Source organism: Miscanthus floridulus, chromosome 8, assembly GCF_019320115.1.
Source record: "Miscanthus floridulus cultivar M001 chromosome 8, ASM1932011v1, whole genome shotgun sequence".
Taxonomy (NCBI): domain Eukaryota; kingdom Viridiplantae; phylum Streptophyta; class Magnoliopsida; order Poales; family Poaceae; genus Miscanthus; species Miscanthus floridulus.
In genome coordinates, this window is record NC_089587.1 from 194931933 (window position 1) to 194958320 (window position 26388).

A 26388-nucleotide genomic window follows, 5' to 3' on the forward strand; every position below is an offset into this window, starting at 1 on the left:
GTGATCATATTGGTTCATCGATCTTGACTTTACTTGCTCTTCACCGTTGCCATCGTCCATCGGCGCCAAGTCTTGCTCAAGCTTCACCGCCACGCGGTCCATCACTCCAAAGCCTTTGACTTGCCCTTCACGCTTGCAATCGGTCCATCAAGCCAAGTCTTGTCTTGATCTTCTCCACCTTGATCACATGACTCAATGTCATGTCTCATGTGCAATAAGCTCCTTCATCATCACATGTGTGAGCTTTGCAACATCTCTAAGCCATTTTCACCTTCATGGCATATGTTGCTCACACATATGTACCTGTGGACTAATCACCTGTGTATCTCACATAAACACAATTAGTCCACCTAAGTTGTCACTCAATTACCAAAACCAAACAAGGACCTTTCAGATGCCTCGGCTCCCTGTTTGTTGTATGCTCTGATTCTTAGCGCTCCGTAGTCAAGGTCCGTCAGGAGGACGGCCTTAGAACCGTAGACCATGAAGAAAGGTGTGTAGTCGGTGGCCCGACTGGGAGTTGTCCTTAGGCTCCAAAGCACCGTAGGGAGCTTGGCGAGCCAGCGTGCGCCAAACTTGCTCAACCGGTTGAAGATCCTAGGCTTGAGGCCCTGTAGCAGCATGTCGTTTGCGCGCTTGACCTGCCCATTTGTTCGGGGGTGTGCGACGGCAGCCCAATCAACTCGGATGTGATGTTTATCGTAGAATCGAATGAATATCTTGCCAGTGAACTATGTGCCATTATCTATGATGATGGAGTTTGGTACTCTAAAGCGATGGATGATATCTAGGAAGAACAGCACAGCCTACTCAGATTTGATTGCGGAGATTGGCTGAGCTTTGATCCATTTTGTGAACTTATCTATGGTGACAAGCAGGTGGGTGTAGCCCCCGGGCGCTTTTTTGAGAGGCCCAAGCAGATCAAGCCCCCAGACCACGAAGAGCCACATGATGGGGATCATTTGGAGTGCCTGGGCCAAGAGGCCAGTTTGCTGAGCGTAGTACTGGCACCCTTCGTAGGTGCGTACGATTTGCTCGACGTTGACTACTGCAGTGGGCCAGTAGAAGCCCTGTCGGAATGTGTTCCCAACGAAGGTTCTAGGTGTGGCGTGGTGACCGCAGACCCCACCATGGATGTCACCCCAGTAGAAGCTTCCCCTATTCGGCGAGGATACAGAGCTGCAAGATCCCAGTGTGGCTTCGTTTGTAGAGTTCGCCTTCTACAAGAACGAAGCACTTGGCGCGACGTGCGAGCCGTCGAGCTTCCGTCTTATCCATCGACAGCGTGTCATGGAGGAGGTAGTCGAGGTAGAGTATTCTCAATCATCTAGAGGGTCGGGCTTTGTCGCTGGATCCTCTTCAAGCTCCATGACATCGGGGCCGGGCAGAGTTGTCGGTTGGTCAGCCCCCGATGCTGGATCAGATGGGCCATCGTCGTCCCACTCTGACCCTTCGTAGCGCACCGAGGGTTTGTGTTGGTCGCTGGCGAAGACGCCCGTTGGCACCAGTTCTCGACCGAACTACGCTACTTTTGCAAGTGCGTCGACCGCCTCATTGAGGTGCCTTGGGATGTGATTGAGTTCGAGGCCATCGAATCTGTCCTCCAGCCATTGGACCTCTTGGCAGTACGCAGCCATCTTTGTGTCATGGCAGCTCGACTCCTTCATGACTTGGTTGACGATTAGCTAGGAGTTGCCCTAGATGTCGAGGCATCAGATGCCCAACTCGATGGTGATTCATAGGCCATTGATGAGCATTTCATACTCGGCCACATTGTTTGCTGAGGGGAAATGGAGATGAACCATGTACCTCATGCGGACCCCGAGGGGTGATACAAAGACTAGCCCCACGTCGGCGCCCTTCTTCATCAGTGACCCATCGAAGTACATCGTCCAGTACTCTTGATCGACGACCGCTAGTGGTGTCTGGACCTCGGTCCATTCCACAATGAAGTCAGCCAACACCTGGGACTTGATCACCGTTCAAGAGGCATATGTGATGCCTTGATCTATCAACTCGAGTGCCCACTTCGCTGTTCTTCCCATGGCGTCCTAGCTCTGGACAACCTCACTGAGGGGGAATGACATCATGACCGTCACAGGGTGTGACTCGAAGTAGTGACATAGCTTCCTCTTGATGATGAGGACGGTGTATAGGAGCTTCTAGATCTAGGAGTAGCAGGTCTTAGAGTCGGATAGTACCTCGCTGATGAAGTACACAGGGCGTTGCACCTTAAGCATGTGCCCCTCTTCCTTCTGCTCCACTACCAGGGGGCGCTGACTACTTGCATGGTGGCCTCTATGTATAGTAGGAGGGGTTCTTCGTTGCTTGGAGGAACTAGGATCGTAGGCCTTGTCAGAAGCAGTTTGACCATGTCAAGTGCCTCCTGGGCCTCGGACGTCCACTCAAAGTGGTCGGCTTTCTTCAAGAGTCGATAAAAGGGGGAGACCTCGTTCGCCAAGGTACGAGATGAATTGGCTGAGGGTGGCGAGGCACCCCATGATTCGCTAAACCTCCTTTATGTTCTGAATTGGGCCCATCCTCGTGATGGCCAAAATATTCTCCAGGTTGGCTTCGATGCCGCGCTCAGAGACGATGAAGCCGAGCAGCTATAACACCCTCGGTGTTACATTGTACTGTTCTTGCTAAACATCGCATGAGCATCCTATTTATGTGCATCTGTGTATAACGTGAATTATAAATCAATGTTAGACACTTGAAACATTTTTGCAAAACATGAAACAATGATACGCGTCATGTCACTTGATTGAATTTTGTCGAACAAAAATGTATAGAGCATTTTGCGAATGGCGATGAAGCATGTGCGGTCGAGGACAAGGATAACTCACTAGTACATCTCGTAGGTCAGATTTGGGATTCGACGTGAAATCGTTCGAATCGACGTTGTTCCGCATAAGTTTTAAAAAGGTCGACGAAGCCATCTTTGGCAATAATTGTAGAGCGATCGGCTTAGGAAGTGGTATGATATCTGGACTCTGATCGATAGCCCAACGTACCCTCTTGTGCATCGAACAGTTGGTTTGGCCTTTGGAGCATCGTGTACAAGCTTTCTAGCTGCTTTAAAAAGCGTGCACGGCACATGACTGAGCTCTGGGCGCGGCCACCACTGGCCTAGCACCGCTGCTGGCTTGCCAGCGCACTGCCACGCCGGCTATGTCCCACTGCCATGCCAGTTGCGCCCCACCGCCGCGCTGGTGCACGCGCATGGCTTTGCGCTGCGTGCCAAGGCCGTCTGCCATGCGCACTGACAGCGGCCATCACCGCTGCTGACCGTGTCCGCCGCTGCTGGCTCACCCACGCGCGTGCGCTGATGCGCCGGCCGCATCCGCACTGCCACCATGAAGGCACACACACGCAGGGTCTGGGCGCGGCTACCTTGTCCGCCTGCTGGCACTCGTTGGCGTGTGGGTCACAGCACCACGGCTGACGCACAGCGCTCGGGCCGCCGACCATGCTCTGTCGCGCCATGCCCTACCCTACTTTGGCCGGAGGCACGCCGGGTCCCGCGCTACACGCCGCCAGTGGCCACGCACGGCACTGCTTCATTGACTCGCCTTGGCTGCTCACGCAAAGGACGACAGCCTGCTCCCCCATCACCTCCGCATCACTCGCACTGTGTCGTTCTTGTCTGGCGCTGCCCGCTGCGACGCCGTGCCGTGCCTCATCGGCTTGTAGCCTCGGTCGTGCGGTCACTCGCCTAGGGCACGTCCCACTGTCCCCCATGGTGGCGCGTGCTTGTCTATTGCATTGACGTCCACAGCTGGACCGAGCCAAGCCACGCCAGGACCTCCCCTACCTCCGCTGTCTCCATGGCCACTGTCGACGAAATATGGTCGGCAGTCCACCGAGGGGGTGCCCGTGGTGGTAGATAATCGGTAGAGGTGCGTGTAATCAGGAACCAGATGGTTACAGAGACATAAGACACAAGATTTATACAGGTTCAGGCCGCCAGTGTGGCGTAAAACCCTACGTCCTATGTTCTGTTATTTGTATTGAGATGTTGTGACCTATTGTGAGGCCTGAGATCCATTTCCTAGGGGACCCCTTCCTCTCCTTATATACTCTGGAGGAAGAGAGTTACAAGTAGAATAGCCTATTTGGTACTATTACAATAGCCTTGCCGTGCGCAACACGTCTTTATCTTCTGGGCCAGGCCTTCTTGATGGTGCGGCCCATGTGCTATCTTGTGGTACCTGGGGGTCCATTCCCCCACAGCTAGTCCCCGAGCGCCTTGTATCCTTCGAGTAGCGCCGTCTTGAGCTTGATAGAAGGATGTAAGGGGCTCAAGATAAAATTTGAAAAATATTTCCCCCGAAGTGTGCCCACTTTGACTCTGAGTCGAAAAGAGACACCGTCGTCCTTGTAGAATCGGAGGCGTTTGATCCATCAGATCGAGCACATTCACCACAAGGTGAAGTGTGCCCACTTAGTCCCCGAGCCTGGTAGTAGGTGACGTAGGCACGTGGTTCCAGGGTCTAAAAAAGTCTTGGTAATTAGATACAGCATGCACCATCAGGTGCATCGTACCGATGTAGTCCCCGAGCTTGCTGGAAGGCGAGGTATGAGCCTTGTAGCAAGGTCTAAAGGAGAAAAAATATTCCAACTATATGCGAGTCGCCAGTCGCATGTAGTTGAGATGCGAAGTCCCCGAGCTGTGGTCGGAGAGTGGTCGAGACAGTCCCCGAGCACAGGTCGAGGGGCGAGTGGCGAAGTCCAAACTATGGTCAGAGAGTGGTGCGCCAGTCCCTGAGCGCAAGTCAAGAAGCAAACGACGAAGTCCCCGAACATAGCTCGAGATCCCTTTAGAAGGAGCGTCTGGTCGGTGATGTATGGCATTGTCTGGTCGGCGTTGACGAAGTTGCCCGGCGCTCGAGCTTTCCGAGCTGTCGTCATGGCGGCGGTCGTAGTTGTCACGGCGTGTGGTCGGAGCGACGTCATCCTTACATTAGTGGTCGGTGACTCAGGCAGCTCGCGATCGGCGATGGTGTAGGAGCAGTAGGAACAGCCTTTGCCGCTGCTAGAGTACTCGTCGTCGTCGTTGGCTTGTGTGGTGATCTAACTTGGACTTGTACGAAGTATCAGATGCTATGCAAGAAACGGTGACATATACATGTATACGCACTCCATTGATGCATGGCCCTGTATACCACATATATGCTTCCTTGGTTGCATGGTTCTGTAACATAGCATGGTGGCTCCTTGTTTGCTTGCATGGCCATGACGTTTGCATACATATACCCATACACGATGCATGCATATATCCCGAGCACGGAGTGGTCTAGCGAGAAGTCCCAGAGCACGGAGTGGTCTAGCGAGTCCCCGAGCGCGGAGTGGTCTGGCGAGAAGTCCCAAAGCACGGAGTGGTCTAGCGAGTCCCTGAGCACGAAGTGGTCTGGCGAGAAGTCCTAGAGCATGGAGTGGTCTGGCGAGTCCCCGAGCATGGAGTGGTCTGGTGAGAAGTCCTAGAGCACGGAGTGGTCTGGCGAGTCCCCGAGCATGAGCGTGGTCTGGCTAGAGTCCCCGAGCATGAGCGTGGTCTGGCCAGAGTCCCCGAGCACGAGCGTGGTCTAGACAGAGTCCTCGAGCACCGTAGTGGTCTTGGCGAACCTCGAAGCATGAGCTCGCTGACCGAACTATGTTCCTGAAAAATAAACATGGAGAGCGGTAGTACATGATGATGTACGAAATATATTGACCTCTCTGTAGGAGGTGAAGTAAACACTTGGTGTTCGGTTGGCGATGAATTATACTTGGTGTAATATTCGAAAAATAACATTAGCTATTTTTAGCCCTTTTGTTATGTAGTGGCGTAGCACGATGTATTAACCTGTCCTGAAGAATGCGCCAGCCATGGGCTGACCAACATCTCATAGCGCGAGGTACGGAACGCTGCCGCGCGTAGAGTGCCAGTGTTACCAGGGAGCGACTGCCGACTACCTGTCGCGCAGAGGGTGGACTCTCATGCACGTGTGGGGTGGAGCCGGAGACAGTGCCGGCTCTGGGATTCTCAAGCAGGAAGGAAAACGTATCGGTGAACCGTTGTAAAAACTTATACATGTTTTGGATTGTGTGTATGGAGAAAATTCGACACGGAGCGCACCCTAAGGGTGGTTGGCGGAGGTGTACGATGATTGAAGAAATTTTCAATTAAAAATAATACTTAGCTTTATTGACGACCGGTGGGTGTAGTCGGCGTGTTGCGATGTTCGAGAGATGGCTTGACGTGGCTCGCTTGTGGCTCGGCGCGGCTCGCTCAGCGGCTTGATGGCTCTTGATGTGGCTCGGTTCCGGCTCGTTGTCTTGGCGTGGTCGGAAAAAGGCTCGAACGAGCAGGCAAGGGAGTTTATCCCGTATGGATGAGTCTCATACAAACACGTACTAGTAGTACCTTGCTAATCATCTTGCATGTAAGATGTACGTCATCCTTGCTTATTGGCTCATTGAATCTTCTTCTGTTTGGATTGAAATCTTCATGCATGCATGCTTATATGCACCGGCCAATCAAATATCTTGGATCAAATATCTTTGATTAAATCTGACTTGCATGCATTTGCATGTACGCGTGCATGCAGCAGCCAACTGATGGATGTGGTCGTGCTTGCTTGACGTGTGGTTGTTGCTCTTGGCTTACATCGAACCATACAGGAATAGGAGTTCATCGCCGCCGCCTGCAGGAACACCGTGAGGCCGAAGATGGGTGCACCGATCTAGCTGTCAACCGTGAAGTGGCCACGATATCTGAAGCCGTGCTGCTGATCATCGATGCAGTAACCACCGGTCCACCATGGACGTGTGCATGTGGTGTCAAGTTCCGTCTCCTCGTGCAGCCGCGTGTGACATGAAAAAACGCTCGCCGCCGAGCGATGAAGATGAATCAGATCACGGATGAGAGAGACGGGTTGGCACATGCAGAAACAATTAATCTGTATTAGATATTCGAAGAACAAATTGATCTAATCAACAACGTTGCTAAGAATGACTCACCCGATTTTTAGCAGATGTTAAGAGAAATTTCCCATCTGGTTCGCCAAAGGATCAACACGCACGACCCCTAAAGGGGACCCCTACCTGGCGCGCCACTATCGACGAAATATGGTCGGCAGTCCACCGAGGGGGGTGCCCATGGTGGTAGATAATCGGTAGAGGTGCGCGTAATCAGGAACCAGATGGTTATAGAGACACAAGACACAAGATTTATACAGGTTCAGGCCGCTAGTGTGGCGTAAAACCCTACGTCCTCTGTTCTATTATTTGTATTGAGATGTTGTGACCTGTTGTGAGGCCTGAGATCTGTTTCCTAGGGGACCCCTTCCTCTCCTTATATACTCTGGAGGAAGAGAGTTATAAGTAGAATAGCCTATTTGGTACTATTACAATAGCCTTGCCGTGCGCAACATGTCTTTATCTTCTAGGCCGGGCCTTCTTGATGGTGCGGCCCATGTGCCATCTTGTGGTACCTGGGGTCCATTCCCCCACAGCCGTCGGGATGGCTCTTTCAAATTCATCGTGGTAGCAGTGCCCTATTACAATTGGCTTCGTCCCCAACTCCGCTAGGTAGCCCGCAGTCCTACCGATCCCACATCGCTACCTGTAGCTCCGTCCTAGGCTTCAATTTTGAACGCCGTGCCATCGGGTCCTTAAGACCGGGACGGTCTGCGCCGTCGGCTTACCTCACAACCAAGGCACCCCGTGGCAATTCAGTGCACCACTAGCCCCGCCTTACCCACCTGAGCATCCTGCGCACCTCAATCATAGTATTGCAGCAGTCCAACCTTCCCTGACGCGGCCGTGTCATCGCCGTGTGCCGTTGCGGTGTCGGTGCGCACGCGGCCAGCTCGGCTCGGGCCATCTCTGGCCATACCATCAATGCGAAGGTATCTGTGGGTAGTCCCTTGAGCTCTCTAGCTTAGTTGCTTGCTCCGCCTTCGCTGTCACTCATGGGAACGCGCCCTCCATCGTAGGGAAGGGACCACCACTGGGGAGGGGGCTCGGCACGGTGCCCTATTTGCTGTGAAGCCTCCAGTCGCTGCGCTTTGTCCCCAAGGTAATCATCGGCCCCTTAGTTAGGTAGTAGAGGTTCGAATGGCGCCGGTGTGGCCACCCGGTGCCCGTGCCGTCGCGCCAGTGCGCGCACGGGTGCTGGGGGACTTCACCACGGTAAAGAAAGAGAAAGGGGAGGGTCCAACTGTTGAAAGGCCCTAATGGCTAGAGGGGGGTGAATAGCCCAATTAAAATTTCTACAACAACACTTAATGAATGGTTAGACAATTATGAGGCGAAGCAAGTGTTGCGCTAGCCTACTCAAAATGGAAGCCACCTACCACAATTCTAGTTTTGATAGTATCTATTCACACAATAGCTATGACACTACCCTATGTTAGTGTGCTCTCAAAGGCTAACTAAAGAGCCACACTAACCAAGCAAGCAATCTCTCACAACTAGCTACACTAAAGAGCTTGACAACTAGTTTGTGGTAATGTAAAGAGAGTGATCAAGAAGGTTATACCGCTGTCTAGATGAAGGAACCAATCAATCACAAGGATGAATAACAATGAAGACCAATCACCTCGGAATCAATGATGAACATAATGATTTTTTATCGAGGTTCACTTGCTTGCCAACAAGCTAGTCCTCGTTGTGGCGATACACTCACTTGGAGGTTCACACGCTAATTGGCTTCACACGCCAAACCCTCAATAGGGTGCCACACAACCAACATAAGATGAGGATCACACAAGCCACGAGCAATCCACTAGAGTACCTTTTGGCTCTCCACCGAGGAAAGGTCAAGAACCCCTCACAATCACCACGATCGGAGTCAGAGACAATCACCAACCTCTGCTCAACGATCCTCACTGCTCCAAGCCATCTAGGTGGCGGCAACCACCAAGAGTAACAAGCAAATCCTGCAGTGAAACACGAACACCAAGTTCCTCTAGATGCAAACACTCAAGCAATGCACTTGGATTCTCTCCCAATCTCACAAAGATGATGAATCAATGATGGAGATTAGTGGGAGGGCTTTGGCTAAGCTCACAAGGTTGCAATGTCAATGCAAATGGCGAAGAGAGTGAGCTTGGGCTGGCCATGGGGCTTAAATAGAAGTCCCCACGAAATAGAGCCGTTATACCCCTTCACTGGGCACAACGCGGGGTGACCAGACACTCTGGTCATATTGACCGAATGCTGGACCTCAGCGTCCGGTCATGCGATGCACGCTACGTGTCCCTCTCTTCAAAACTCGATCGCCCGATCTCAACGGACAAGAAGATGATCGGACGCAGCAACTCAAAGTGATCGGCCGCTGAACCCCAGCGTCCGGTCGTTTCCAGTAAGCATCTAGAGATGACTTTTCATGACCGGACATAGCCAGTGTTTGGTTAGTTACCCTCAACACGGAGTGTTGCCATGCCAGTAGGACCGAACATAGCCTTCCAGCGTCTGGTCAGTTTGTGACCCAGCGTTCGATCAGAGACCGACGCTACGCGCCCTCTGCTGCCACTGACCGGACACGCCGGTCCAACTGAGACCAGCGTCTGGTCACTTATAGTGATCTTCGTCTTTTCTGTCTAGGGTGCCGGTGGCACCGTCGGACTATCCACCGGTGAAGTTCCTAACCCTTGCTAGAATGTGCCAACCACCAAGTGTATCACCTTGTGCACATGTGTTAGCATATTTTCACAAATATTTTCTAGGGTGTTAGCACTCCACTAGATCCTAAATGCATATACAATGAGTTAGAGCATCTAGTGGCACTTTGATAATCGTATTCCGATACGAGTTTCACTCCTCTTAATAGTACGGCTATCAAACCTAAATGTGATCACACTCACTAAGTGTCTCGATCACCAAACCAAAATGGCTCCTACCATTTATACCTTTGCCTTGAGCCTTTTGTTTTTCTCTTTCTTCTTTTCAAGTCCAAGCACTTGATCATCACCATGGCAACACCATCATCATGTCATGATCTTCATTTGCTTCACCACTTGGAATGCGCTACCTATATCATGATCACTTGATAAACTAGGTTAGCACTTAGGGTTTCATCAATTCACCAAAACCAAACTAGAGCTTTCAACGAGGTCTACACGGCCCAACCGGCCACACCTCCCTTCCTCCGGTGGTCGGAGTCTGCCATAATCTTCGACCGAACCGACCATCCGAATACCATCCTGCACCCAGGGAGGTATTCGCTTGTCGTCGACCCAATCGTCGGCCCAAAGCGACTCACCAAGGTATTGATGCACGGAGGCAGCGGCCTCAACATCATGTACGCCAAGACACTCGATGAGATGGGCGTCAATCGGACAAACCTCTGCCTAGTCTGAGCGCCCTTCCACGGTGTCATGCCTGGGAAGCAGGCCATGCCACTCGGACAGATCGATCTGCCTGTTACCTTTGGGGATCAGTTCAATTACAGGACTGAGACCCTCACCTTCGTTGTGGCGATTCACTCACTTGGAGGTTCACGCGCTAATTGGCTTCACACACCAAACCCTCAATAGGGTGCCACACAACCAACATAAGATGAGGATCACACAAGCCACGAGCAATCCACTAGAGTACCTTTTGGCTCTCCACCGGTGAAAGGTCAAGAACCCCTCACAATCACCACGATCGGAGACAGAGACAATCACCACCCTCCGCTCAACGATCCTCGCTGCTCCAAGCCATCTAGGTGGCAGCAACCACCAAGAGTAACAAACGAATCCCGCAGCAAAACACGAACACCAAGTGCCTCTAGATGCAAACACTCAAGCAATGCACTTGGATTCGCTCCCAATCTCACAAAGATGATGAATCAATAATGGAGATGAGTGGGAGGGCTTTGGCTAAGCTCACAAGGTTGCTATGTCAATGCAAATGGCCAAGAGTATGAGCTTGAGCTGGCCATAGGGCTTAAATAGAAGTCCTCACAAAATAGAGCCATTGTATCCCTTCACTGGGCACAACACGGGCTCACCGGACGCTCCGGTCATGTTGACCGGACGCTGGACCTCAGCGTCCGGTCGCCCAACGATAGCCACGTGTCCCGATCTCAATGGTCACTTGAGTTGACCGGATGCTGCGCTATAACTGACCAGATGCTGAGCCACCAGCGTCCGGTCGTTTCCAGTAAGGTTCCAGAAATGCATTTTGCCCACCAGACGCGTCCGGTCATGCACGATCGGACCCTGCCAGCGTCCGGTCAGAGACCCTAGCCTCTATATGCTGCCCGACAATAGGACTAGACCCTACCTCCAGTGTCTGGTCGCTGAGTGACCCAGCGTCTGGTCATGAGACCAAAACATACACCCTCTGCTACCACTGACCGGACGCGCCGGTCCAACCGAGACCAGCGTCCGGTCACTTACAATGACCTCCGTCTTTTCTGTCTAGGGCGCCGGTGGCACCGTCGGACTGTCCGCACTCTATGGGTGGACACTCAGCCGGTGAAGTTCCTTACCCTTGCTCAAATGTGCCAACCACCAAGTGTATCACCTTGTGCACATGTGTTAGCATATTTTCACAAACATTTTCAAGGGTGTTAGTACTCCACTAGATCCTAAATGCATATGCAATGAGTTAGAGCATCTAGTGGCACTTTGATAACCGCTTTTCGATACGAGTTTCACCCCTCTTAATAGTACGGCTATCAAACCTAAATGTGATCACACTCTCTAAGTGTCTTGATCACCAAAATAAAATAGCTCCTACCATTTATACCTTTGCCTTGAGCCTTTTGTTTTTCTCTTTCTTCTTTCCAAGTCCAAGCATTTGATCATCGTCATGGCATCATCATGCTATGATCTTCATTTGCTTCACCACTTGGAATGTGCTACCTATCTCATGATCACTTGATAAACTAGGTTAGCACTTAGGGTTTCATCAATTCACCAAAACCAAACTAGAGCTTTCAATCTCCCCCTTTTTGGTAATTGATGACAACCCTTATACAAAGATATGAATTAAAATTTAATTGAATCCATGTTGCTTGCCCAAGCATATTTACCATGTGTAAAAGGATATGAACAAGTTTCATGAACTTCATATGGTAGCAAATGCTTCCCCTACATATGTGCTAAGAGTTTAGATTGTACGTTGCACATATGCTTAGATAGGAAATATAGGAGACAATGTCTACCAAATGATGCTAAGGTATAAAAGATGGACCTTTGAAGCGTGATACCAATCGGAGTGCACCATTATACCATCCTTAGGACCACGGTTAGTTCTATACCACCTGGAAACATACTTTGAAATGATACCACTTGTAAAAACTTACTTGAAAAAGAAAGTTATCTAGTAATTTCATTTCATCATTCAATCTTACAACTAGCATTCATCACATAAGCATGGATATTTTAAAATTTAGAACTTATGCCATGCAAGCAAACATATGAAATGCACCATACAAGTTCATGAGCTTGCTCCCCCTACTTGTATGCTCAAGATTTTAATTGATCCCTTTTCTTTGTCATATTTCTACCCCTTATGTCAAGTTCTCCTCATGTATTAATATTTTTCTCCCCCTTTTTCACTTATCTCTTCTATCTTTGTACTAATTTCTCCCCCTTTGTCATCAATGACCATAAAGGTTCAAAATATAGATAATACTATTTGTAGGGTCGAGATTATCAATATCAATCAATGAGGTGAGGATCATATTCCCAAATTTGGTTCAAACTAGAATGTTTGCCAAAGGTATTTAACTCGGTTTGATCCAAGGACAAGCTTCTTCACACCTCCAAATAAGGGTTATCTTGTACCATGTTGAGTTAAACACTTAGAGTTCACTTTCTAGATTAAACACTAGGTTTACAAGCCGATAAACATGTCATATGCTACCGCTAGATTAAGTTAAGCATAGAAGCAATAGTGATACCATATTAACATCCAATTCATTTGATTTTCATGAATGAGCCTAATAAAATGGAGAGATGACTAGATGCACTAAACATGTCCTCAACAAGGATGTATGTCATGCCAATCAACTTTTACCTTGGATTGCTCGAAGGAGAGGCATGTCATATAAGTGAGGGGGTGCATCAACACATATTTGAGAAATCCAATATGTTCAACTCATTCCTTAGCTTGTAAAACCTTTTCTCATCCAATGGCTTGGTGAATATATCGGCAAGTTGATCTTCAGTGCCTACACTCTCAATACAAATGTCCCCCTTTTGTTGGTGATCGGTGGTGGACATCAATGTGCTTTGTTCTTGCATGTTGAACCGGATTGTTGGTTAGCTTGATTGCACTCTCATTGTCACATAGCAATGGCACTTTCTTGAACTTGATTACAAAATCACTCAAAGTGGCCTTCATCCAAAGTATTTGTGCACAACAACTACCGGCGGATATGTATTCGGCTTCGGCGGTTGATAATGCAACACTATTTTGCTTCTTTGATGACCATGAAACAAGTGATCTTCCCAACAATTGACATGTGCCTGAGGTGCTCTTCCTTTCAACCTTGCATCCCGCATAATCTGAGTCGGAGTAACCAACTAGCTCAAACTTTGCTCCTTTGGGATACCACAAATCAACATTTGGTGTATGCTTTAAGTACCCCAATATTCTCTTTGTAGCCTCCAAATGACTTTCTCTTGGTGAGGCTTGAAATCTTGCACACATGCATACACTAAACATGACATCCGGCCTTAATGCGGTCACATAGAGTAGGCTTCCAATCATAGACCGATATAATTTTTGATCCACCATATTTCCACTTGCATCACTATCCAAGTTGCCATTTGTTCCTATTAGTGTGCTAATAGCTTTGCTATCACTCATGCCAAACTTCTTGATCATGTCCTTGATATACTTGCCTTGACTTACAAATATACCATTCTTCAATTGCTTGATTTGAAGACCAAGGAAGTAAATCAACTCTCCAATCATGGACATCTCAAACTCATTAGCCATCATCTTTCCAAACTCATCACAAAAGTCTTGATTTGTTGATCCAAATATGATGTCATCAACATAGATTTGCAACACAAACAAGTTTTTTCCAATCTTCTTGATGAAAAGAGTGGTGTCAACATTGCCCATTGTGAACCCTTTAGAGAGTAGGAAGTCCCTCAATCTCTCATACCATGCTCTAGGTGCTTGTTTCAAGCCATACAATGCCTTCTTCAACTTGTACACATTGTCATATTTCTCCTCTTATGTCAAGTTCTCCCCCTATCACTTGTATCTTTATTTCTCTCCCTTTGTGTTGTCTTTTCACTATCTTTGTGTACTATTTCTCCCCTTTTGTCATCAATGACCACAAAGGTTCAAAATGTAGATACGTTGAGATTATCAATATCAATCAATGGGGTGAGGATCATTTTTCTAAATTTGGTCCAATCCAGATCATTTGCCAAAGATATTTAACTCGGTTTGATCCAAGGACAAGCTTCTTCACACCTCCAAATAAGGGTTATCTTGTACCATGTTGAGTTAAACACTTAGAGCTCATTTTCTAGATCAAATACTAGGTTTACAAGCCCATAAACATGTCATATGCTACCACTAGATCAAAATAAGCATAGAAGCAATAGTGGTACCATATAATCATCAAATTCATTTGATTTTCATGAATGAGCCTATTTAATGTGGGAGATAACTAGATGCACTAAACATGTCCTTAGCAAGGATGTATGCCATGCCAATCAACTTTTACCTTGGATTGCTCGAAGGAGAGGCATGTCATATAAATGGGGGGTGCATCAACACATATTTGAGAAATCCAATATGTTCAACTCATTCCTTAGCTTGCAAAACCTTTTCTCATCCAATGGCTTGGTGAATATATCAGCAAGTTGATCTTCGGTGCCTACACTCTCAATGCAAATGTTCCCTTTTTGTTGGTGATCTCTTATGAAATGGTGGCGGACGTCAATATGCTTTGTTCTTGCATGTTGAACCGGATTGTTGGTCAACTTGATTGCACTCTCATTGTCACATAGCAATGGCACTTTCTTGAACTTGATTATAAAATCACTCAAAGTGGCCTTCATCCAAAGTATTTGTGCACAACAACTACCGGCGGATATGTATTCAGCTTCGGCGGTTGATAATGCAACACTATTTTGCTTCTTTGATGACCATGAAACAAGTGATCTTCCCAACAATTGACATGTGCCTGAGGTGCTCTTCCTTTCAACCTTGCATCTCGCATAATCCGAGTCGGAGTAACCAATTAGCTCAAACTTTGCTCCTTTGGGATACCACAAACCAATATTTGGTGTATGTTTTAAGTACCTCAATATTCTCTTTGTAGCCTTCAAATCACTTTCTCTTGGTGAGGCTTGAAATCTTGCACACATGCATACACTAAACATGACATCCGACCTTGATGCGGTCATATAGAGTAGGCTTCCAATCATAGACCGGTACAATTTTTGATCCACCATATTGCCACTTGCATCACTATCCAAGTTTCCATTTGTTCCCATTGGTGTGCTAATGGCTTTACTATCACTCATGCCAAACTTCTTGATCATGTCCTTGATATACTTGCCTTGACTCACAAAAGTACCATTCTTCAATTGCTTGATTTGAAGACCAAGGAAGTAACTCAACTCTCCAATCATGAACATCTCAAACTCATTAGCCATCATCTTTCCACACTCATCACAAAAGTCTTAGATTGGTTGATCCAAATATGATGTCATCAACATAGATTTGCAACATAAATAAATCTTTTCCAATCTTCTTGATGAAAAGAGTGTTGTCAACCTTGCCCATTATGAACCCTTTAGAGAGTAGGAAGTACCTCAATCTCTCATACCATGCTCTAGGTGCTTGTTTCAAGCCATACAATGCCTTCTTCAACTTGTACACATGGCCGGGCTTCTTATCATCTTCAAAACCAGGAGCTTGCTCAACATATACTTCTTCATTGATGTAACCATTGAGAAATGCACTCTTGACATCCATTTGATAGAGCTTGATGTTGTCGGCACAAGCATAGGCTAGCAAGATTCTAATTGCTTCCAATCTAGCAACCGGGGCATATGTTTCTCCAAAGTCAAGACCTTCAACTTGTGTATAGCCTTGTGCTACTAATCTTGCTTTGTTCCTCACTACTATCCCATCTTGATCTTGCTTGTTTCTAAAGACCCATTTGGTTCCAATCACATTATGTCCCTTTGGTCTCTCTACTAATTCCCATACTTGATTTCTTATGAAGTTATTCAATTCTTCATGCATAACATTCACCCAATCAACATCCTTCAATGCTTTATCTATCTTCTTTGGTTCAATGGATGACACAAAAGAGAAATACTCACAAAATGAAGCCAATCTTGATCTAGTTTGCACACCTCTAGAAATATCACCAATTATAGTGTCCAATGGATGATCCCTTGCAACATTAGTTGGTTGGAGGATTAGAACTTGATTGCTTGCACTTGCTTGATCATTAGGTTGAGATAATGTACTATCCACTTGATCTTGTTCATTGTCATGAGAGCCACTTGTACTAGCTTGATTTGTATCATCTTGCACATTTGAGTTAGAGAGCACTTGCACTTGATCATCTTCATCGTCATTTACTTGCCTAGGCCTCAATTCACCAACATCCATGTTCTTCATGGCATTTGAAAGTTGAATGCCTCTAACATCTTCCAAGTTCTCATTCTCTACTTGTGAACCCTTGGTTTCATCAAATTCAACATCATGAACTTCCTCAAGAGTACCACTATCCAAATTCCAAACTCTATATGCTTTGCTTGTAGTGGAATAACCAAGTAGGAATCCTTCATCACATTTCTTGTCAAACTTGCCCAATCTAGTGCCTTTCTTTAAGATATAACATTTGCAACCAAAGACCCAAAAATATGCAATGTTGGGCTTTCTACCATTCAAGAGCTCATATGGTGTCTTCTCTTTCAATGGGTGACAATAGAGGTGATTGCTACAATAGCAAGCCGTGTTGATAGCTTCGGCCCAAAAGGATTGACTCACATTGTGCTCACTAAGCATAGACCTTGCCATATCAATGAGTGTTTTATTCTTCCTCTCAACAAGGTCATTTGATTGTAGAGTGTACTTGGCCGAGAATTGATGTCTAATTCCAAATTCATCACACAACTCATCAATTCTAGTATTCTTGAACTCACTACCATTGTCACTTCTAACTCTCTTGATGGTTATTTCAAACTCATTGTGAATGCCCTTGACAAATGATTTGAATGTTGCAAACATATCACTTTTGTCCACTAGAAAGAATACCCATGTGTATCTAGTATAATCATCCACTATCACAAAGCCATATTTGTTTCCACCGATACTAGTGTATTGTGTTGGCCCAAACAAATCCATGTGCAATAACTCAAATGCTTTGCTAGTGCTCATCATGCTTTTCTTAGGATGGGTGTTTTCAACTTGTTTGCCGGCTTGACAAGAGCTACAAAGCTTATCTTTTTCAAACACAACATCTTTCAAGCCTTTAACTAAGTCATGCCTAACTAATCTATTCAATTGTTTTATTCCAGCATGACCAAGCCTTCTATGCCATAACCAACCCATGCTAGACTTAGTGAACAAGCATGTAGATAATCTAGCTTCACTAGCATTGAAATCAACCAAGTATAGATTCTCATATCTAAAGCCTTTGAAGATCAAGTTAGAGCCATCTACACTTATGATCTCTACATCATCTACCCCAAATATGCATTTGAATCTAAGATCACACAATTGAGCTATGGATAGCAAATTGAAGTTCAAGCTCTCTACTAGCAACACATTAGAAATGCTCATGTCATTGGATATTGCAATCTTACCAAGCCCTTTGACCTTGCCTTTGCCATTGTCACCAAATGTGATACTATCATAACCATCATTGTCATTAGTGTTGATTGAGTTGAACATTCTTGTATCACCGGTCATGTGTTGAGTGCACCCACTATCAAGAACCCAATGCCTTCCTCCGACTTTGTAATTAACCTACAAAAGAAAATCAATTCTTTTTAGGTACCCAAATTTGCTTGGGTCCTTAAAGGTTAGTCACTAAGCTCTTTGGACCCAAATGGCTTTCTTCTTTGAGCCCATCCATGGTTTACCAACGAACTTAGCCTTCACACCATTTATACCCTTAGTAAGCATATAGCATGAATCAAGCTTTATGAAGGATACATTAGCTTGTGATTTCTTGTTCATGCATTTTTGCTCTACATGACCAACTTGCTTGAAACTAGTGCAAAACCGACCATTGTTCTTCACAAAACTAGTCTTGTGAGGAGCAAATGCCGCCTTGCCTTTCTTGGGGGTGTAGCCCAATGTAACACCTCGGGTGTTTAAAATACTAAAACCTGACATGTCATCATATGCATTGCAAAGCATTTGGCATTTGGTGGAAACTTTGAGATGCATACACTAAAACAAGTTTATATTCATGTGGTATGTGTTGAATTGTATTGTTTGACGTAAATTCAAAGTTTGTTTTTGGAGTTTTTCAAGTTGTTTAGAAAAATTTTGAGTAATTCAAAAAGGCGTAATTCGTTAAATTTCCCTATTCAAATTCAAAAGTTCATTTCAAAATCTAGACCGAATTAGGAGATGGTTATAGAAGCAAAGTTGTAGAACTTTTGATTTTGAACAACTTTTGTTTTTGGAGATTTTTTAGTTGTTATGAAAATTTGAGAGTAATTTGTGAATTTTGGCGAATGGCAAACTTGTAATTTCTGGGAACAGTGTTCACCGTCTAAGCTACATTGCCGTCAGACCTTCTTTGGCGTTCCAGGCGCGTCGTGGCCGTCCTTGATGTCGCGCTGGCATGGAAACGGCTCCGTCGTGGCTTCCTTGAGCTTCTGCGCCGCGCTATAAGTACCAAGATGCCGTCGTCATCGTTTTTCTTCTTCCTTTGTTTTCACCACCGTCGTTGTCATCGCTCCAACAAGCTCGCATCATCTCCCCAGCGCCGTTGCCATCTCGGTAAAGGCCGTCCTAATTCCGTCTTTTCCTTGCGAATCCAGCCGGCTAACATTGGTCGCCTGAAATTCGCCGAGAATCCGCTGTCCACGTCTTTCTTCCTCGCGGTCGGCAACTTCACCGCCGCGGGCGTGTCATCGTGGCCAGAGCTCTTCGTCGCCGGTTCTCCCTCACCGACGATCTTTGCTCCGCCTTGATCACTGTGGTCGTCGTCACGCCTCTCTGTTGCTCCTCCAACCCTGCTCGTTGCTCAGTCGTGTTCGAGGTGAGGTGCTGAACCCTTCTGTGCTTAGTGTTTAACCTCTATCGTGTTTGTGTCACCAGTGTAGTGCCGTCGTGCCACCATGGTCATCGCTGTGCTCGGTCCAGTATGGAATTGGAGTGGTGTATCAGCTAGTGTAGTGGTCGGAGAGTTCACCGTAGTGGTCGGAGAGTTCACCGTAGTGGTCGGATAGTTCACCGTAGTGGTCGGAGAGTTCACCGTAGTGGTCGGATAGTTCACCGTAGTGGTCGGAGAGTTCACCGTAGTGGTCGGATAGTTCACCATAGTGGTCGGAGAGTTCACCGTAGTGGTCGGATAGTTCACCGTAGTGGTCGGAGAGTTCACCGTAGTGGTCGGATAGTTCACCATAGTGGTCGGAGAGTTCACTGTAGTGGTCGGATAGTTCACCGTAGTGGTCGGATAGTTCACCGTAGTGGTCGGAGAGTTCGCCAAAGTGATCAGTGCTGGCATGGTCACATTAGTTACGAATATGGTTTGGTTAGTTTGGTTTGTAACCGTACTGCGAAGGAAAATTGTATCCAATTTATTAATTTTTGCATCCATCATCGAGCATCATGTTTCATATTCCGCATCATGCTAAACATGACAATGTTACTACGTGTAGTAAACGAAGGTGAACACATGGTAGTTAATCAAGTTGCGGAGGAGGTTGATCCGTCTATTGAGGTCGGATCGAATACTTGTGTGACGTCGCAGGAACCAGACTTTTCCGTCAATGAAGGCAAGCCCCGGATGCATACAACCCTACCTTGTGTTTTACAAATTAATTTTGCTTTTGCTTTTCGTTATTGCATTAAGTGATTAGGAGTCAAGTAAAAGCCTAATTGGTGCATTACCACCCTTGTTATTCCATATTTACCATATTACCAGTTTTAAATTCATATATGCCTAGTTTTGCTTAGCTATGCGTAGAACGATGAAAGTCGGGTGACTACCTGCCACCTACAAGTTTTAAATGGAACATTGGTTAATTATGTTAGCATGTGATATGGGAATGTGGAGTAATAAATCTAGACTGGGCGGACTCGGTGAGTGTGAGCCACAAGACATGGAGGTCTTGTGAGCGGGTTCTTTCCGCCTGTGTCGATTAAGGCACGTCCGTTGTTGAATTGCATGAGATGAGAATTTGTAGTACTAACCACATACTCTGGTAAGCCTGAACTTGGCGATTCTATTACGAGAATGGCTACTCGCGCACTGGGAGTGGAGAGATGGCGGGAATAGCGTGTACCCACATGGCTATGGGCTGGATTGGTGGAGTACTGTATTCTCGGGTGGCGCGGACCCATTCTTGTTTTAGAGGATCTGAGGGTAGGTTGGTATATGTAGGTCGGGGACCTGCATATGTCGTGTGGTCTGGAAGTCCTAGCTGGGTTTATAATCGGTTCGAATCGTCGTTGCTCCTCGGTTATGGAGACTCAACTCACTGTTCATCATCGTAGTATTAATAACTGGAACTTGAGAATGGTTGATGAAGGTGTTGGATATGAAGTTTCATGATCTCATTACGGATCGTGTCATCTTTGTATATGATTTTATGAAGTTTAAATTGTTGAAATAAAGAATTTTGTTAAAGAGCTTTTACGCAAAATAACTTTGATTATTGCTAAAACCATACCTTGAATCCCTGAGCCTGCATTCCTGAGTTATCAGTTCTTATTTCGGTTAAGTCTTGTTGAGTACTTTTGTACTCAGGGTTCGTTGACCCTTGTTGCAGGTGAGCCTCATGAGCAGATCTGTTTTGGATCGTGCTGCATGACAGTTGTACCTTGTGATGACGATGAGAAGTAAATGTGTGGCCCTTGGGCAGGGCAGTTTCATTGTGTGTTTTGTATTATATTATGATGCCACTCCACTACTACTATGGTTTGTAATAATTATTGAACTTAGTTTGTAAGGTTTGAAACAACTGGTTTGTAAACTATGTTACCGTAAGACTTCCGCTGTTTTTACTCTGGTGTAGATATTTGAATAAATGTTGTAATACTGCAATGACTCTGTAACGTGATCCTGCTCGAAAATCGTGGATGATTCGGGGTTCCCCGAGGACACCCGACAGTCTTTTTAAGTTAATGGAAACATATGCATAAATGTCAAAGGTCGTCGGACAGTGACAGTTGCATATGGGCCCTATAACTTAGGAGGTTCTGCCACAGAATGGTATCGGAGCGATCGTTACAAAGTTTTTGTTGTATTGTTTTACAAAAACTTCAAAATGATTTGGGATGACTAAATTTAACTTGATAATTTGGTCCAAATTGCTTCTGACTTATCTTATTTCTTTCTCACCATTCCTTATTTGATTAAAAAGGTTTTGTGTGGTGGAGTAGTAATCTTACTATGCCCTATATAAAAATAAATGTTGCTTATGTGCATTATAAACTTTGATGTTTTTGTTCGTAAGAACGATTCATGCATCATGAATAATTCACTCGTTACTTCCTTCACCTCTTAGTCTGGAGCTGAGTAGTGAGACTGGTTTGAGTAATGTAATCCATCATAGCTGCTCTTTAGACTTTGATCAAGTGGTCTTACTTGGATTAAATTGGTTTCCTACAGTATGGCTCGTGCCAAGATGACGCCCCGTAAGTCCACTGGACCCAAAGGAGTTCCTCATCACCAACTTGCCCCTAGAAACGATGGTGCTAGCAGTAGCAGTTCTAGGCTTGATCCCCAAGCAGAGATACAAAGTATTTCTGCAGAATTAGTACAAGCTACTAGAGATAGGGCTTTGGATGCTATACAGGTAGGAGAATTACAGGATCAATTGAGGCATCTCACCACCACGCATAGGAACTGCGAACGTATGTTGGTTCATACGGTGGAGGGACGAAATGAGGCTTGGCATAGGGAAAATGTAGCTAGAGCTAGAACTCATGAGCTAGAATTCTATGTAGAAGATTTAGAAGAACATAATACTTATCTGCATGAGGAAGTTCATAGGCTTAGCAATCTACTAAACCCAAATCATGAGCCTCAAGCTGATGCCATGGACCCAGGTGTCATCCTTGCCGATGAAAGTGAATCAGAAGAGGAAGAAGAAGAAGATCCTGAAGAATTAGTAATGATAGATGAAAGTGATAATGAAGGCGGTAATATTTCCGGAATGGATACCGAGCCTGAAGTTTGAAGTGCTCAGGGAAAGGAGTAGAGCTGTGTAATAGAAGATCTAGTTAAGCTAGTAGTCTTGTTTAGATGTGTTCTTGTGTTTAAATAAGTGGCATCGATGTAATGCGGGTAGTAAGCTCTTTGATCTTTGAATAAAGGCTTGTGAATAAAGTTTGGTTTGTTATGAGCAGATGCGTCGTACGCGGGGATCGCATATTCCTGGTACTTCACAAGATGATGATGATATCCCCAACCCACCACCGATGCCGACCAATCTGGCTGATGCTATCGCTGCATTAGTCAATGTGACTGTGGAAAATTCTCGTTTGCTTCATGAGATGGCTCAAAGTAATCAGAATCAGATGCATGGAAACCGTGGCCACAATCATAACAGGCATGAGGCTACCTATGTGGATTTCACGGATACAAAACCCCCGGTGTTCACCAAGGCAGATGAACCACTAGAGGCTGATGACTGGCTTAGGACCATGGAGCAGAAATTTGATCTTATTCACTGCACAGAGTTTCAAAAACCGGTGTTTGCTGCCCAGCAACTTAGAGGTGCAGCTGGTGCTTGGTATGCAAATCTGATGGCCATGCAACCCACAGGCATTCCGTTAACTTGGACAGAATTTCGCACTGCTTTCAGAGCCCATTATATCCCGGAAGGAGTGATGGCTATGAAGCTGGATGAATTCCTTGCTTTGAGGCAAGGGGATCAAACAGTGATGCAGTATGTGGGAAGATTCAATCATCTGTCGTAGTATGCATCTGAACATGTTAATACGGATGCCAAGAAAAAGAAATGGTTCATGAGAGGTCTGAATACCAAACTACAGACAATGATGACAGCCTGTACCAATATCACTTATCATGAGGCAGTAAATATTGCAATTGCTTCAGAGGCAAAGTATCGGCAGCATAAGGAGCTCAAGAAGAAAAAGAATGTGCCATCTGGACCTTTTGGTGGAAACCAAAAGAGGCAGAGAGTGATTTATCATCCAGTAAACCATTATCGTCCTCCTTACCGTCCGCCACAGTCTCAAGCCGGCAATAGTCAAATATCGTTTCATGATCTCATTACGGATTGTGTCATCTTTGTATATGATTTTATGAAGTTTAAATTGTTGAAATAAAGAATTTTGTTAAAGAGCTTTTACGCAAAATAACTTTGATTATTGCTAAAACCATACCTTGAATCCCTGAGCCTGCATTCCTGAGTTATCAGTTCTTATTTCGGTTAAGTCTTGTTGAGTACTTTTGTACTCAGGGTTCGTTGACCCTTGTTGTAGGTGAGCCTCATGAGCAGATCTGTTTTGGATCGTGTTGCATGACAGTTGTACCTTGTGATGACGATGAGAAGTAAATGTGTGGCCCTTAGGCAGGACAGTTTCATTGTGTGTTTTGTATTATATTATGATGCCACTCCACTACTACTATGGTTTGTAATAATTATCGAACTTAGTTTGTAAGGTTTGAAACAACTGGTTTGTAAACTATGTTATCGTAAGACTTCCGCTGTTTTTACTCTGGTGTAGATATTTGAATAAATGTTGTAATACTGCATGACTCTGTAACGTGATCCTGCTCGGAAATCGTGGATGATTCGGGGTTCCCCGAGGACACCCAACAGTCTTTTTAAGTTAATGGAAACATATGCATAAATGTCAAAGGTTGTCGGACAGTGACAGTTGCATATGGGCCCTATAACTTAGGAGGTTCTGCCACACCCAATCCCTCTTTGTAGAGAGAAGCTCGTTGGCTACCCAAGCACATAAGCAAGTGGTCCTCACCACCATAAGCCTTAGCTAAGGTGTGAGTGAGCTTGTTGACCTCCTTCTTAAGGTTCTCATTCTCAACCACTAGTGAGGCATCACAAGTGAGACCGTCACTACTAGATGAGGTAGAGGTGGAAGTACTACAAGAAGGGTTAGTGGGAGCAACAATGATAGGCATAGATAAAGATTCATCAATTATATCACAAGTTAAGCCTATATTGCAAGTTTCAACATGCTTCTTTTTATTTTGCTCATTAAGCAAAGAAGAATGAGTTTTTTCAAGCTTCTTGTGAGCCTTGCCTAGTTTCTTATGGGCTTCCTCTAGCCTCTCATGAGTTGCTTTGAGCTCATCAAGGGCTTGCTTAAGGGTTTTTTACCTCCTTATTCAAGCTCTTGCATTCTCTTCTCTTAATGTCAAAATGTTCTTTAGCATCTTCTAGCATGTCAAACAATTCATCTTTGGTAGGCTCATCATCATTACTATCACTATCATTTTCATTTTCATGTTCATTTTCATCATCATGTTCTTCATCACTTTCATCATCACAAGATTGTACCTTAGTGGCCTTAGCCATGAAGCATGATGAAGATTCAAAGAGAGAAGGCTTCTCATTGATAGCAATGCTTGCAAGAACCTTCTTCTTGGTGGTCTTGACATCATCACTATCATCATCATCATCACTTGATGAAGCATCGCTATCCCAAGTGACTACATATGAATCACCCTTCTTCTTCTTGAAGGCCATCGTGTCCTTCTTCTCTTTCTTTTCTTTCTTGTCCTTCTTTTTGTTCTTCTTGTTGTCATCATCATTGTCGCTATTATATGGACATTGAGCAATAATATGATCTTTGCTTCCACACTTGAAGCATCTTCTTGACTCTTCTTTGTTCTTAGATGAAGACTTCTTTCTCCTAGCACGGTAGCCCTTCTTCACCATGAACTTTCCAAATCTCTTGACAAAGAGAGCCATCTTCTCATCATCTTCATCATCCCATGAGTCATCATCTTCACTTGATGTTTCTTGCTTTGCTTTGCCCTTAAATGATGTGTCCTTGAATGCCACGCTCTTCTTCTTCTCATCTTTCTTCTCCTTCTTTTCTTCCTTTTCATCTTCATCTCTATATGTATCATCGGTCATTATATCTCCCAACACTTGGTTTGGTGTCATGGTGTCCAAACCACTCCTTACTAGAATAGTGACCAATATACCAAATCTTGAAGGTAGACATCTCAAAAACTTGTGGGAGAAGTCCTTGTCCTTCACCTCTTCTCCAAGTGCTTTGAGATCATTGACAAGCACTTGAAGCCTATGAAACATCGCTGGCACACTCTCAAGTTCCTTCATCTTGAAGCTTGCAAATTTTTCTTTCAGGATGTATGCCTTTGCACCCTTCATGGCTTGAGTGCCCTCAAATGATTCCTCCAATTTCTTCCACGCCTCAAGAGCTCTCTCAATGTTCTTGATTTGCTCAAATGTTCTCTCATCCAAAGCATCATGGATGGCACTAAGAGCAATGCCATTATTTTGGAGTAGCATTTCTTCAGCGGCGGTGGGAGCCTCTTCATCTTCAATCTCAATCTTAGTCTCCACCACCTTCCAAACCTTCCTATTGATTGACTTGATATATATTGTCATCTTAGCCTTCTAATAGGGATAATTTAAGCCATCAAATTGGGATGGCTTCTTGGTGTTGTTGATTTAAGCCATTTTTACACCAAATGTTGTTAAGCCTCAAATCATGGTGACCTCAGCTCTGATACCACTTGAAAGGTCCTAATGGCTAGATGGGGGGTGAATAGCCTAATTAAATTTTCTACAACAACACTTAATGAATGGTTAGACAATTATGAGGCGAAGCAAGTGTTGCGCTAGCCTACTCAAAATGCAAGCCACCTACCACAATTCTAGTTTTGATAGTATCTATTCACATAATAGCTATGACACTACCCTATGTTAGTGTTGTCTCAAAGGCTAACTAAAGAGCCACACCAACCAAGCAAGCAAGCTCTCACAACTAGCTATACTAAAGAGCTTGACAACTAGTTTGCGGAAATGTAAAGAGAGTGATCAAGAAGGTTATACCGCTGTGTAGATGAAGAAACCAATCAATCACAAGGATGAATAACAATGAAGACCAATCACCTCGGAATCAATGATGAACACAATGATTTTTTACCGAGGTTCACTTGCTTGCTGGCAAGCTAGTCCTCGTTGTGGCGATTCACTCACTTGGAGGTTCACACACTAATTGGCTTCACATGCCAAACCCTCAATAGGGTACCACACAACC